This window comes from Triturus cristatus, chromosome 3_1, assembly GCF_964204655.1.
Source record: "Triturus cristatus chromosome 3_1, aTriCri1.1, whole genome shotgun sequence".
In the NCBI taxonomy this organism is placed as follows: Eukaryota; Metazoa; Chordata; class Amphibia; order Caudata; family Salamandridae; genus Triturus; species Triturus cristatus.
In genome coordinates, this window is record NC_140583.1 from 952,860,389 (window position 1) to 952,875,244 (window position 14,856).

Genomic DNA, 14,856 nt, shown 5'->3' on the forward strand with positions numbered 1-14,856 from the left:
ACTACCCCAAACCACCCTCCACCCCTGTAAACTACCCCATACTCCCACCCCTAAAAACCACCCCGAACTCCCACCCCTAAAAACTACCCCAAACCCCACACCCCTAAAAACTACCCCAAACCCTCCCACCCCTGAAAACAACCCGAACTCCCACCATCCCTTAAAACTACCTTGTACTCCCACCACCCCATAAAACTGCCCCAAACCCCACCCCTAAAAACTACCCCCAAACCCCACCCCTCAAAACAACCCCAAACCCCCACCATCCCCTAAAAACGACCCCGAACCCCCACCCCTAGAAACTACCCTGAACCCCCACCCCCCCTGAAAACTACCCCGAACCACCCTCCTCCCCAGTAAACTACCCCAAACCCCCACCCCTAAAAACTACCCCAAAATCACACCCCTAAAAACTACCCTGAACCTCCTCCCACCCATGAAAACAACCCCAAATACCCCTTCATCCCTAAAAACTACCTGAACACCGACCACCGCTAAAAATTACCCCGAACCCCCAACCCTGAACATAACCCCGAACCCCCACCATCCCCTAAAATGTTCCTGAACCCCCACCACCCCATAAAACTACCCTAAGCCCCCACAATCCATTAAAACTATCTTGAACCCCTCCACCAACCCATAAAGCTGCCACAAACGCCCCCAGACCTGGCCCCAGTCCCACTTACATTTCCGTGTCCGCTTCCCGACGCTCCTCAGAACAGCTCATTTGCCTTAGACACTCATGTGTGTGGTTAAGGCAAAGTGGTTGTTCGGGCAAGCGTGGTTACGCTTGTGGGCTTCCGGAACTCGTGGCTCTGGCCTCGTCGTTCCGGAAGGCTGAGCAGTAGGGAACATAGGGAATATGGGAAGCATACAAGACCAAAACACAACTCCCTCCCTGAAAAAAACAATACGAAAATACTATACTGGGAAATAGATGGAATAAAAAATCAGATGTCACTAAATTTCACTACTCATACATAAAGGACTCAAACTCCTTGATCACGTCTACAACACCTTACCCCAGATACCCAAATCCACTCTACATCACACACAATCACAAAGCAGAACCAGGCACACAATTGCCCTCTACCACTAGACACCACACACCATTCACACAGGACATGGGGTTTCTCCACCCTCTACAGGATTGAGGTGTAAGAACGTACCCCTACAACATACAACTATGGGCTCACACACTGCCCCTACACCTTTAACCCCTTAAGAAGGGTAGACAACCTTTGGCAGAAACACTGCCTCTACCCCATTAACCCCTTAGGAAGGGTGAAAACCTTGGGCTACACACTGCCCCCTACACCCTTAACTCCTTAGGAAGGGCAACACTAAGATAAGGGTGCAATACACATGACCCTAAAGTACGCCCTTAACCAACTAGGAAGGACAACAGTAAAGATATTAATGGGTGTCTTTCACATTCACATATCACATGACAGATTCAGGGCCTTAAGCACGCCCATACAGCAGGACCAGGGACTACATACACTCTACTACACTTACACAACTCATGGCCTCCCATAAGTACTAGGGATCCACAAAACACGGTTTCACAACAGGACCAACCACCCCCTACCGCATCCCAACAGGACCAGGGGTAACTAAATAATTGCAGCATCTCAAAATAACTCAGCATTCAAATAAATTATTATTATTAGGCAGGTAACTTGTCCTTCCCCACCAGTGAGCGATTCCACACCCAAACATACAATCCTCCAACATAGTGAGCGAACAATAGTCACCCGAAACCTCTTGACAACAGTACTTTTTAGTGCCAGTGCCCTCATCATAGCTCGTGTGAACTAGAGCACATTACTATGTTTAATAATTGTATACTGTCCAAACACTTAGTGCAGCTCACTTTACCTTGAACGCGCAGACCATTCAGTTGTGTCGATATCAAAAGAGAGTTTAAGAAATGTTGAAAATTGCTCACCAATGTCGTTATGTACCAGTTCTGTTCACAGCAATTTCATATACTACAAGGTGGCTGCAAGATGCAGCGCTCACCACGTTCCAACTTTTTTTAATGTGCTGCAACCAGTGTACTTTAAACTATCAAGTAATCTTCTGATGCACATAGTACTCCGTTTCTCGTTCTCCTTCAGTACTTGGAATGTGCTCACCATGGGAGTCCACATACCACCTCCCAAAGCACAAAAATGGATGCCAGTTGCGCTGGTTTGTGTAAGTTTCTTTAGGAGGTGGAGGCGATCCCTCCTCCTAAAATAGAGCCAGCTTCCTTTCCCCCACTTTACCACATGCCTGGAATGCTTGAGTACACGCACCACAAGCACAGCCCCAGAAGGCCACCAAGCGGGTGGAGCCTCACTTGGAATCCCACGAGGCTCACACAGCTTACACTACTGTAACAGTATGTTTATTTAAACATAAGCGCCTATACACCCAATCCAACTACTTCAAATACAGCGCTTGTTTGGCACGGACATATTTGATTATACGAAAGTACTCACAGACAGCTGCTAGTAAATGTTGTTAAGCACCTACACACCAACAATGTTCCACTTCAGCCTTAAACAGTTGAATGTACACACAGCCAGTCCGCTTGCATTGCTTGCTGCATTCCATGTTTTCCCCATAGTCAGCACTGCCATTTCTCGCTTCCAGTTCCACTAACCGCTGATCACCACCATGAATTGCCACGAATCACAGTAGTACAAAGAAAGTTGAGCAGTCTAAATCTTTGGTAGTTGCAGAACATGAAAACAGGTAGGTGCCATTGACATTTGACATTGATCCAGCGCCAATAGCAATAATTGATCAGGGATCGATACTCAAAAAATCACTACAATGGCCCATACACACTCACCCAGTATCCCTGAAGCGCTGGTGTCAATTTGTTTAGTTCATCACTTATTTCTTCTCTAGATCTCCTAGACATGCGCAAAAAAACTAATTTTGATATCAACTCTTCTTCTATTTGGCCGATGGCCCAATTAGTTGAATAGTTGATGGTAATGATAAATACTAACTAATTAACCAACCATTTGTCTAAATTAATGACAGACTCTCTATAAGGTTAAAATTGAGTTTCATCTCAGATTTTAAGGTAAATGCTCATCAGCATCAGGTCACAATAACAAACACCGAACCTCACGACAGAAGAAATAATGCAATTTTTATAGATTTACTAAGCAATAACATTATTCTTTGAAGGAGTGGATAGAGTAAAAGACAAAGGATTCGGCAAAATGATTATGCCAAACAAATAATCCCTAACAGATAAAGAGACAATAGGTTCATCTAAAATAATGCATATCAATATATTGTTGACGGAGTGGATAGGTGGAGAGACAAAGGATTCAGAAACAAGTACATTAATGCTGAGATTCTGAGAACGATATTGGCTAAATACAAACCTATCGGTCTTTAGGAAAAACCACCCCCTGGACCCAGGAGATGATGGAGGCTTTCCCAAAGGTAATCAGGATACGCAAGATATTAGGTCAGGAAAACAGGACAGGATAGGAACAGCTATCTCTCCTGTCAGCCTAAGCTTCCTCAGACACACCCCTAAAGGCACCCTAATTATAGTCTAAATTGACATGTCCATCACTCAAATGTTGCATTTTACCCTCTAACTCGCACAGGGATTGGTTGGCTGGGGAGGTGGCGTTATCACACCACGATAATTTCACCCTTTATTCAACTACTTTATTGCGTACAACCGTTCCAATGGTCTGAATCTCAACTTATTCACATGTTCCCCACATTAGTTACAAATTGTACATTTCTTTATTTGTGAATCAAAGTCATTCGTAGAGGACATCTCCCGTCCCACGCTCATGTACAGCAGTTGGCAGGCGACGGACACACTGGCCTTCACTCCTTCATGTCCCCTGCTCCATCAACATCGCCAGAAACTTATCTGGGTCAGTAGCCACCAACAGATTCCAAAGAAACGCTGTCAATATACGTAGTTTGATGTAAATGTGATATCAATCTGCTGCACGCCTGTTCAAATGCCCTGGACTGCAGGCAGTCTGATGTAAATAGACACTGATGGGGCTACCAGGCGCATTTTTCCCTTACAGGTTTCAATCTGAAAATCTTAATACTCCAATTTGTTTCTGCAATAGTCCTCTAGTTTCTTGTTCCTCAGGCATGGTTTCTTTCCTTGATCATCGGCAGTGTTATAATTAAAGATGGATACTTGTAGGTTATAAAAGAAGTAGGTTTATTCGCTTAGTTGTAGGTTACAGACAGGCCCCACCAGGAGCAGCATCCTTGCTGCTTAATCCATTCCTTCAACTGACACTCCAACTAGGAGCGTAACACAGGCCCCAGCAGCCCCCGCGGTGCGGGGAGCCCCCGAACTGCAGGGGCCCCCTCAGCACAATACTCAGGTCCAAGAGCTCCAGATTAAATCTGGAGTGGGGGCCCCTCCGTGTACGTGGCAGGGGGGGCCCCCCGCAACTTTTTGTTACACCACTGCCTTTAACTCTAAACACTCAACATTCTGATGACCTCACATACTGGCTGAGCAGCAGGGAACATAGGGACAATGAGAAGCATGCAAGACCACAACAATATTATTGCAAGACTCAAATATACAACTGCAAAAAAATATAGGGCGTATTCCAATCTAGTAATGTTTATGTTCTTATATTAACCTTGCACTTATTTTTTAATCTTGCAGCTTGAAGGTTATTTAAATTCAGTAACACATTTTCCTGTGATTTTATAAAGGTAAAAGGCCATGACATCCTTCCTCTGATTTCATGGGGTTGAAATACATTTTCTCTAATATTACCCATGGGTCAAAAGATGCCTGCTGTTACTTCCCCTACATGGCATTTGGTCAGCTGATATCCATGATAGGGCCCCAGTCTGCTATTGTACAGTACTTCATGGCCATGGTACAGCATTTTGCACTGAGCTTCATCAGGAATGTAGTAGTCTTTCTGGCCTTTGCTAGCCATCACACTCTGATGTCTTGGGCATACTGCAATAAATAGGAAGTCAACATATAAAGGAACATCTCTACCTCATTTATTGCCAACGCAAGTGCTGCAATAATCTCATATTTGTTTTTAATTTGCACTGTACCAGTCTCATTTATAATTTTATGGTGCTCCACTGAAGATAAAGTACAAATCACAAACTAATTGTCCACAGAAAGGAGAAAAACGCTATATCTCAGGAATTGGTTGAAATTAGGGGGATACATACCCCCTGACAGGCACAAAAGAGAAGCTGAAAAATTCCCAAGGCTGGCTGGGAGAATATAATGGTGCTATTACTTCTTGGTGGTACAAGGCATGAAAGAGATGGGAGAGTCAAAGACGAAAAAGTAAGGTTACAGGAAATACAAAATATATATGCTCCTTATCTCCAAAAAGATTATAGGTCAATGGATGTGGAACTGAAGCCATTTTAGTGACTATAGTTAAGCTGTGATGATAGGTTGTCTAAAGTAAGCAGAACCAAATAAATGGAAAAATAGATATTTTATATATAAAAGTATACCGTGGAATGAATGCTTTTATTTTGTATATTATTTTTGGTAACTTATTTTTCAATTGTATTAATATTATTGTATATGTTTAATTAGGGCTTCTGGTTTTATGATATTTATATTTTTGTCAGTTCCATGTCTATTTCTCCATATTTCTTTTTTGCTAATTTTACCTGTATTTATCCACATTTATTTTTGGTTTTGTGAAAAAATTAAGCTGAAAAGTGTATATTTCTGCATGTATTTAACCAGTTAATCTACACTCGTGCCTGAATGCCTGACAGGTTTCAATGATATATACACACTCAGATGATAAACTACGCACTTATAAGAAAACTTGCACATTTTAGTATCAAAGTTGTGCAAATCTACTGCTGTTTGAGGCTCTTTACTAAAGTTCCTTTATTTGTTTAATCCCTTGACAGTCAATCCGCACAGCTTTTGTCGTGACAGTCGTGATTGACAGCATTCCGAATCATTAAAAAAATAAAAATCCGTTTTTATCCGCATTTAAAAATAAATACAGACAGGACAAAAATGGTTTTCTGTCTTTATTTATTTGTAAAGATCTGTAAACACAGAAAACAGGGAGCGTTCATTTTAATATATAGTTTTTAAAATATTCTTACATTTAATTAAAAGCGTATATTTTTGTCTTTCTTTTAAATTATAAAATGTAGTTATATATTTTAAATAATATAGTTATATATTTTGTTTAAATGTAATATTTTCAAGTTAATAAATTATTTTTTTTAAGTTAAAATAATGTTTAAAATGTTAAACTAGACATATTTACCTACTGGAATGATGCTATTTTGGCCCACATGGTATTTGCTGTCACTTGTTTTGCACTTTACATATAAAGTATGTATGTAGTAGATATTTGTGTCCTCAATATTTTTTGGGTGCTATTTACTATCACAATAGTTTTGTCGCCTATATTATTTTGTAGAAAGAGTTGAAGCTCCTATGAATTATTTTGAGGGAAGTGACTGTGTCTGAGCTGTGTATGTGGGAAAAAGTCAACATCACTACACAGGGGTGATGATCTCAACAGGGTTCCATACTACTTTCAGACTAATCTAGAAGAGAAATTATATAATATATAAAATGGTGTTGACTTATTCCCACCTTATTTTACATATTTAGGATAGCTGAGAAAATTCTCTGATTTCCTCTGTTTCTATTCACAAATCATCAACCTGACCCTTGACATAATCTTATCTTCTTCCTAAATCAAGCCTACCATCCACCCTAAACCTAATTCTGTCTCTCCGATTTTAGCCTAGGGTTACCAAATGTCATTCTATTGAGACTCCAGTGTAAAAAGGCCTAGTAGAAAAATAACAGAGCAGGTTATCTGTAATTTATAGAAGACTTAGAGGTAGGGAAATGAGGAAGTAAGAAGTATGAAGAGGCCTCTACAAAAAATTAAAACAGCTTAAACTGGAATTCTGATCAGCTGATTAAAAAGGGAGAGTTTAACTCATACGTTCTTAAACAAAAATATTATAAGCAAGAGAGAAGGGTGATATGTGGTTGTAATATATATTTCCTTTGCAGTTGTAGGAAAGGACAGTGTATTAACTTGGAGTTGATACAGATAAAGATAGAATAAACGGAAGTGGTATAGATGAAGGCATTAAAGAGTTATGAAATCAGTACATTTACAAATATCTAGGCTAAAGCGAGCAGGCCCAGATTTCTCAGACTAAGCAATAACAGTGAAAAATGGTTTTAACTGTGTTAACTGGCCATTAAAATACATGTTCCACAAAGGTCATTTACTATAGCATTTTATATTGTGTATAGATACACTCTTGCCCTTTTTGATGAGTGTAATGATGTGTCAAGGAAAAATTCCCATTATTTGCTAGAATTAACTCTATAATAAAGTAAGTACCAAAAAGTAAATATGAACTGCTATACTCATGTAAAAGACAAAGCTTCATATAGAAAGTAAGATTTTAGCAAAGACCTTGAAGAGAAGCTTGAACCAACTTCTCCTGTAACTGCTTTATGGTGACCAGATGCTCTTCATGTGATTTGGCTTTATGTTTCAGATACAAACCAAGTATGATGTGTGCTGACACTCCCTTGATGTCAAGAAGGTGTTTGATAGAATGCAAAAGCCATTTCTAAGAGATGTATTTGGCATATGTGGCCAAGGGTGCAATTTCGCTCATGAATACCATAATATATGACACCCTGTGGGCCACAGTAGTAGCAAATGGAATATTCTCTGATGGATACACTTGGAGAAGGAAGATGTGTTAGGGGTGCTGCTCTATTGATTTGTGCGGGGGGCAGAAAATTGAATGTTAGAGAGCACAATATAACCTTGCCCTATTTGCAGGTGACATCCTGTGATACCTTAAACCACAGGACGGCCCAGACCCACAATCTTCAGCAAACTGGAGAGAAGCAAACTTCTAAAGAATTAAATGTTATCTGTCCATTCCTGATGAATGTTAATGGGGGAAGGCAGAGATTGAAGGCTATATTAATACCTTAGGGAATATGTGTGGTAAAGGAAAGACACTAGTACTTGAGAATTACAATAATCAGGCATATATGTCCCTCTTAATGAATGTCAGCTGTGTATTATTTTAAATGTTTTGAAAATTTAAAAATATATAAAAACAAAATTGCTTTCATATTTGTTATATCTTAGTTCTCACATCACTGGTATCAGGATGTATTTTCTAGAGGTTTTGGAGTAAACTTTTGTTCGTACACCGGGCCTGTTTTGGTGGGGGTGCCAATGATGGAAGAGATAGGTTCAGGCATTACATCCCTTCTCGTGAACTGCGGTCGGCTAGCCTTGGTCTTATTTGCACTTCTAGATTCAGATTAGCCAGATGGGGCGGTCTCTCTTTTTCCACCTGTGCAGCTAAGCTATGGAATCAGCTACCAGTGGACATGCGACTCCAACCGAGCTATGCACTTTTTAGGAAGGCCCTGAAGTCTCGTCTGTTTCAGATCCATCAGTAATCGCCCCTTGTTGCTAACTATGCACACTCCAGCGCCAAGACGCCGTTCTGGCATTCGAGCGCTTTATAAGCTTCTTTTATACTTCATACTTATACTTTTATTGGAGTAGAAGGGATATGTGAACAAGAAAAGTGAGCTTCGCTTATTCAAGTTGTTCAGGAACTGCATAAAATTGCTCCTCTGAGATCGTATTATAAAGCAAGCCTGTTGCAGGACACAGTGAGCCAGTGCTTAATTTGTTAATGAATACATGCCATGGCCCAAACCTTTGAACAGAAGCTTGTGGCCAGCATGGGTGCCATATACCTAGGCTGCATGACTTGATTCCACTTTATTTCTCTTTCAACCACCACCAGACACTCACTGCCCCTTTATCGCCCTCTTGCAGGTTTTCTTTCATCCCCACTTTCTCCCTTTATCACTGCTTCCTCCTTCTTCCCCTTTTGTGCTGTATTCTTTCTTGTGCTGTGCCACAGTCTGATGGGGAACAATTAGTGTCGGTCCACAAACATGACAGCAGAAGGGCCCAAATTGCAACCATTGGATAAATTAAGCACTTGAGAGAGCACTGCCAGCAGCCATTAGTGTAGGATGTACTTTAGGTGAGCTCCATCTTGCTTTACAACCAGCCAGTGCTATGATCCTCATGAACTATTCATTGCATGAGGGTTCTAGTACACTATCCTGTGTATATGTGTCTCCTATACCAATAACTCAAGGACCCTGTATGAAAAAAATGTCACATCCTCTACTTGAAAGGAAATCGAATCCTCACCCACCCATTGTGGATTGCTTCCTAAGAGGGTTTTCCATCTAGCTCTGGGTAATCTACCTATGAGGCCAGTCGCATAAGCCTATGTCAAAATTGCCTATTGTAAGTGTGGGTGTACTGAAGATAGTGGCCCATGTTCTTTGCCCTTAAGTAGTATATTCTTAGGATGGGTATGTAAAGTAACACAAAGTTGCCTGACTAAAGTGTCAAAAGGTCAGAGTGAAAGATGATATATTTATGTGTGATTCTGATGGTGGTATATAAAATGATTCACTTATTTAAATAAAAACATTGTATCAACAATATGAATGCTGTAATTTCTATGAGCGATCAAGTGAGAGGATCCTTTATAACCAGATCCAGTGCTGTGATAGATGTATTCCCTCTATCCACTGTTTGTCTCAAAAGATTATAGATTTAAAGGGAAATTAGCAGGACACAATAATCAAGCTTGTATAAAATGAGACATAAACACAGGTACCTTATCATGTGCCTGGTAATAAAATTAGCTAATTTCAGTGATGGCTAGAAATCAGACAGTCATCTTGAAGAACCCAAAAGTTTCCCAGTCGTTTCATTCACGGGCTGGTGATTTAATATGTAAACTCTCATATTAAGAATTAAACCAGAACTCAATGACATGTATAAAGTCATTGTCATCTTTAAAAATTAGAAAGAAATAATGTCTCACCCAATGTATTAATTTGTCAGGAGGGACTATCCCTGTGAGTACCTTTATTCACATTTAGATAAAAGAGGTCAAGATAACAATTAAATGTAATTTTAAAACGAATCTAGGTCGAGCAATGGTTTTATTATGTCCATACTGAATGCATTTTTAAAAAATGTATATGTTTTTTATTAGGTTATAGAACAAATCTGTGCAGATCAACAGGTTACAATTGACAGTACAATATGCATGTTTCCCTTACAATGTGCTCATCTTAACAGAGAGGCAAGACAGGTTAGACTGATTTGGTTCTTTACAGCTACACAGCTCTAACACTAAGTTAACTCACTTCAACTTCCAACAAATCCCTCAACAACTTCCCGAGTGAGAGTCACAATCAGAGTCTTCCCGTATTCAGCTTGCCATAGGGTGCATTTTCCCGGCTTCCATTTCATTCCAGGCAGCAATTAAGTAATCTTCTCCGGCTGGGGGATTTCACAGCAATATGGTCAGTCACACTGGGATGGGAGGTGCGCCAACTTTAACCCTGTGCAAATAGTAGGGTCGCAGGTGGGGAGGTTGTCATCGTGAGTATAGGGAGGGAATCATGTCTTTTTAAAGAGAAGCATAGTTAAGTACCAACAGGAAACCTCCTTAATGCATGCATGACATGGTTCTCAACCTTCATCTACTGTGGCCTTAAATTCTCCAAAGTTTCGCCTTGCCTTAATGCTTATAATTCAGCTTTTGAACGCTTCACCTTTATATGGTTGACATGGAGTGGACGTATCTAATCATGGAGGCATTGGCAAACAGGAATTTATGATGTTCATGCTGAGGAGTACTGGATCTGGTAATGGCCCACGTCTTATAGGGCACAAATGAAAAAATGGTTACCATCTTGTTACTATGCTATCAAATGCTTAACAAGTGCACTGTAAATGGTTTCCTGTTCTGGGTGCATGTACGATCTTCAAGCACAAGTTATGATACCACAGGTCGAGGGCTTTACGGGCCTCATCGTAATCGGCCCCAAAGAGGTTTTGAAAATTTCTATAAACCCTTATTAACCATAGTACGATGTCTGATCAAAACTCAATCCCCTGCCTTCAATGTTAATTCTTTAACATGGTGTGTTGTGTCAAAATGTTCTTTAAACTGACTTTGCGTTGCTACAGCTCTGGGTGCAACAGTCTGCAAATCAAGTGTGCTCTTTTTGCTTATCTCTCTCACCCAGTCAGGACAAACTGAAGCCCTTGTAAATCTTTTGCATAACATCAAAAATGGGTACATAGCTATTGCACTCAATGGAGGAACTAAATATGACCAAACTTTCTCCCTGAGAAAAGTTTCGACCTCAAGACCCATGTTCAAGGCTGTTTGCACACCTTTTTAAGAATGTATTCATGTGTTTGACCCATTGGCAGAAGGTGAGTAAAGTGCAACTCATAGATGAGTAACGTGAAAACTCTCAATGAAGTCCTTCGTGTGCGCTGATGTGAAGTGGGTGCCGCTGTCTGTAACAATTTCCTTGGGTGCTCCTTCTACATCAAAAAATTGTTTTTAAAAATGTTATTATAGTGTCAGTGTTGGGAAAGAGGTAAAAACCAAAATATACTCATTTTGAAAAATAATCAATCAAAATCATCATGTATCTTTTGTTAATAGGAAATAACGCAAATGGACCCCCAAAATCAAGTGCCACTTTTTATCAGCCTTCCTCCGGAAGAGGGACCACATGAATAGGTGACTCATCAGATACCAAGTAGGTTGTGCAATTACCAATAAACTTAGAAACTTTAGCTTCCAATGCAGGCCACCAGAATTTTTTTATATATATTTGCATGTGCTACTGACCACTAAATGGCCCTTGTGTCCCTCCTTAATAATGTCACCTCTGATAGTCACAGGAGGCACACACACATTCTAGCGCCCCTTAAACAACCGATAGGTCCTCTGAAATCTGTACAAAATATCTCACAGAGGCCTTAACAGTTGTTTCCTTGGACAAACCTTCTTTCATGAATATAAAAACAGGCTGTAACGTGGCACCCTGTTTGGAAGCTTCTATGTGTGATCACCCCTTCGTTCAACAGTACATCCTCTGCAAAAGTAATCACATTCTCATTATCTTGAAGTGTGTTGGATTCTTCACCTCAATGGGTAACCTGGAGAGACAGTCTGCTTATATGTTTTCCTACCAGGTACATATTACACCGTAAAATTAAATTCTTGCAGGTTTGAGAACAAGCTGACCAATAGTGATGATGCTTTCCTTGAAACATTGACACTCAACAGGTGGAGCAATTGGTTTGTGGTCTGTGAATAGATCAAAATGGGAACCCCAAATAAAAGTTTTGAACCTTTCCGCCGCCTACCCTAACAGCATGCCAATACCTCTCGCACAATGGTACTGTAATTGGCTTCCGCATTACTGAGAGAGCAAGAGGCAAAGGTAATGGTGCTTTCTTTGTTCTAACATAACTGTGAAAACACATCCCCCAATCCAACTTGACTGGCATCGACTGTTATGATACACTTTCTGCCATGCTACAAATGGAGTTAAAGCTCGGACTGAAATAATGAGACTGTTCACTTTCTGAAAAGCTTCTTGCACATCATCAGACCAGATATACTTCACTCCTTTCTTTAGTAAATTCTTCAAGGTCTGCACAATAAAAGCATAACCTAGTACAAACCTTGAAGAGCATTCACTTAGCTCAAGAAAGGAGCAAAGGCCTTCTTTGCCACTGGGTGGATGTGCATCTTCAATTGTAATCAATGAAAATCTGGAAAAATACCATTGGGAGTGATAGAGAGGCCTAAGTAGTGCATGTTTTTTGCAAAAAAAATGCACTCATCTGTGCAAAGAGTGATACCAAACTCTTTAAATTTACTGAAAACTGTTTCAAGAGTGTGATTATGTTAGGGTAAAGATTTTGTAAAAAAAACAGCACATCATCTTGAAATGCATGCACCACACTCATACCCTCAAATATGTTATCCATGAGGTGCTAAAAAACAATAGCTTCTAATGTTACTCCAAAAGGGAGTCCGCAAAACTTAAATGCTCCGAAAGGAGTTACAAAGGTGGTTAACTTGGGACCTTTCATCAAATGGGATCTGGTGGTAAGCTGATTTGAGATCCAAAAGTGTGAAAAATTTAGAGGCTCCAATGTTGGCAAGTAAGTCTTGAACCTGCGGCAGAGGATGGGATTCAACAACAATGTTTCTGTTGAGACTGCACAGATCAGTGTACAGGCAAATCTCACCATCCTGTTTGTGTACAATTACAATGGGACTTACCCATTTAGAAGAGTCAGTGGGTTTGATAAGGCCATCTCCAATTAACTTCTCTAATAGCATTTTCAATTTGGCCCTAACACTTAAGAGGATACACCTGGCTTTGAGTATAACAGGTACAGCATGCCTCTTCAACTTAATTGTATGCACATATTTTTTGAATGAGCCCAATCTTATCAGAAAACATATCAGAAAATAATTTAACAATATTTTCAGGGGGATTAAAATCATTACTAGTGAGTCAAGGTACATTTGCAACCCTGACTGGTGGATCAGCACCAGGCACAAGCATAAGACCAAGTTTTACAAGGTCCTGCCAGCCAACTATATTTCCATCCTTGATTGCAACGTAGATATTAGTTGACATTGACCTGCCAAGACAAGACACAGTGTATAAGAATCTAACCATATTGATATCCTAATCACCATAAGCTTTAGGATGTATGTCCGGTGTGCTCAGGATAACATTAGACACCCACTGTTGGTAAAATAAAGCATCAGATATGATAGCAATAGGTGCACCTGAGTAACACATTATGTTAAGATCAATTTTGGAACCTAGAGTTACCTGACATAAAGGTTCCTTAATTGTGTTAGTGGACAAGGAGTCAATCTCCAGATTCAAGACCATATTTGACAGATCCACAGGACAGCATCCGCCATTTAAGTCAACACGGTGTACTTTAACTTGGTGTTTACCAGATTTGAAAACACTGTGAAAGTGACCTAATTTCTTGCAATTGTTGCTTCGTTTACCTACTGCTGGACATTGCATATAATTGCTTAAATGGGATTTAGTTCTGTACCTGAAACAAAAAGTGTTATTATTATGTTGAACATTCCTAATGACTTTGCCCTTAATTTGTACAGCATCAACATGTTCAGACTACCCACAGCATGAACAATTGGAGAAGATGTCTGAGTGGATTCCTGATCTATCATGCGACTGGAGATTATTGAACGTTCAATGCTTTTGGCCAGATCAACAACATCTGACAATGGAGCGTCTCTGAAACTGAGTAGCCTTTCTTGCACAAACTGATCTTGAATCTATAAGTCAATAGATGATCCAAAATTGCATGCAGCAGCTAATGCCCTTAATGCTGATAAGAATTATTCAACAGTTTCATCAGATGTTTGTTACTTCTTGAAAAATATAATCTCTCCACCAAAATGCTAGGTTGTTCTGAGAGTGTGACTCTAAGTCCTGTAATCGCTTCTGAGCACTTTGAATCTCCAGACTTTTCAGATGTAGCAGCAGCTAGGGGCAAATTATCAAAAGTTTGCTGCCCTTCATTTCCCAAATGACTAAACAAAATAGCAACCTTTCATTTACGTTCAAAGCCATCTGCTCCAAAGGCGATTAAATCATTTTAAAAGCATTTCACTTAATCAAAGGCGTCCCAAGCAGTTGAAGAAATGGTGAGATCTGAGCTAAACTGTTAGAAGCTATTGAAAAGAATTGTTTAAGATGCCACCAACCAATGAAGAGTTGATATAGGTAATGACACAGTTCGGAGAAGTCAATAAGTATTTCCAAGTTCAGCTGAGCTAATTCAAAAAAAAGCTGTCACGTTTTAAAGAATTGTTGCTGTAAATCTGAACAGTCCAAAGCAATCTAGC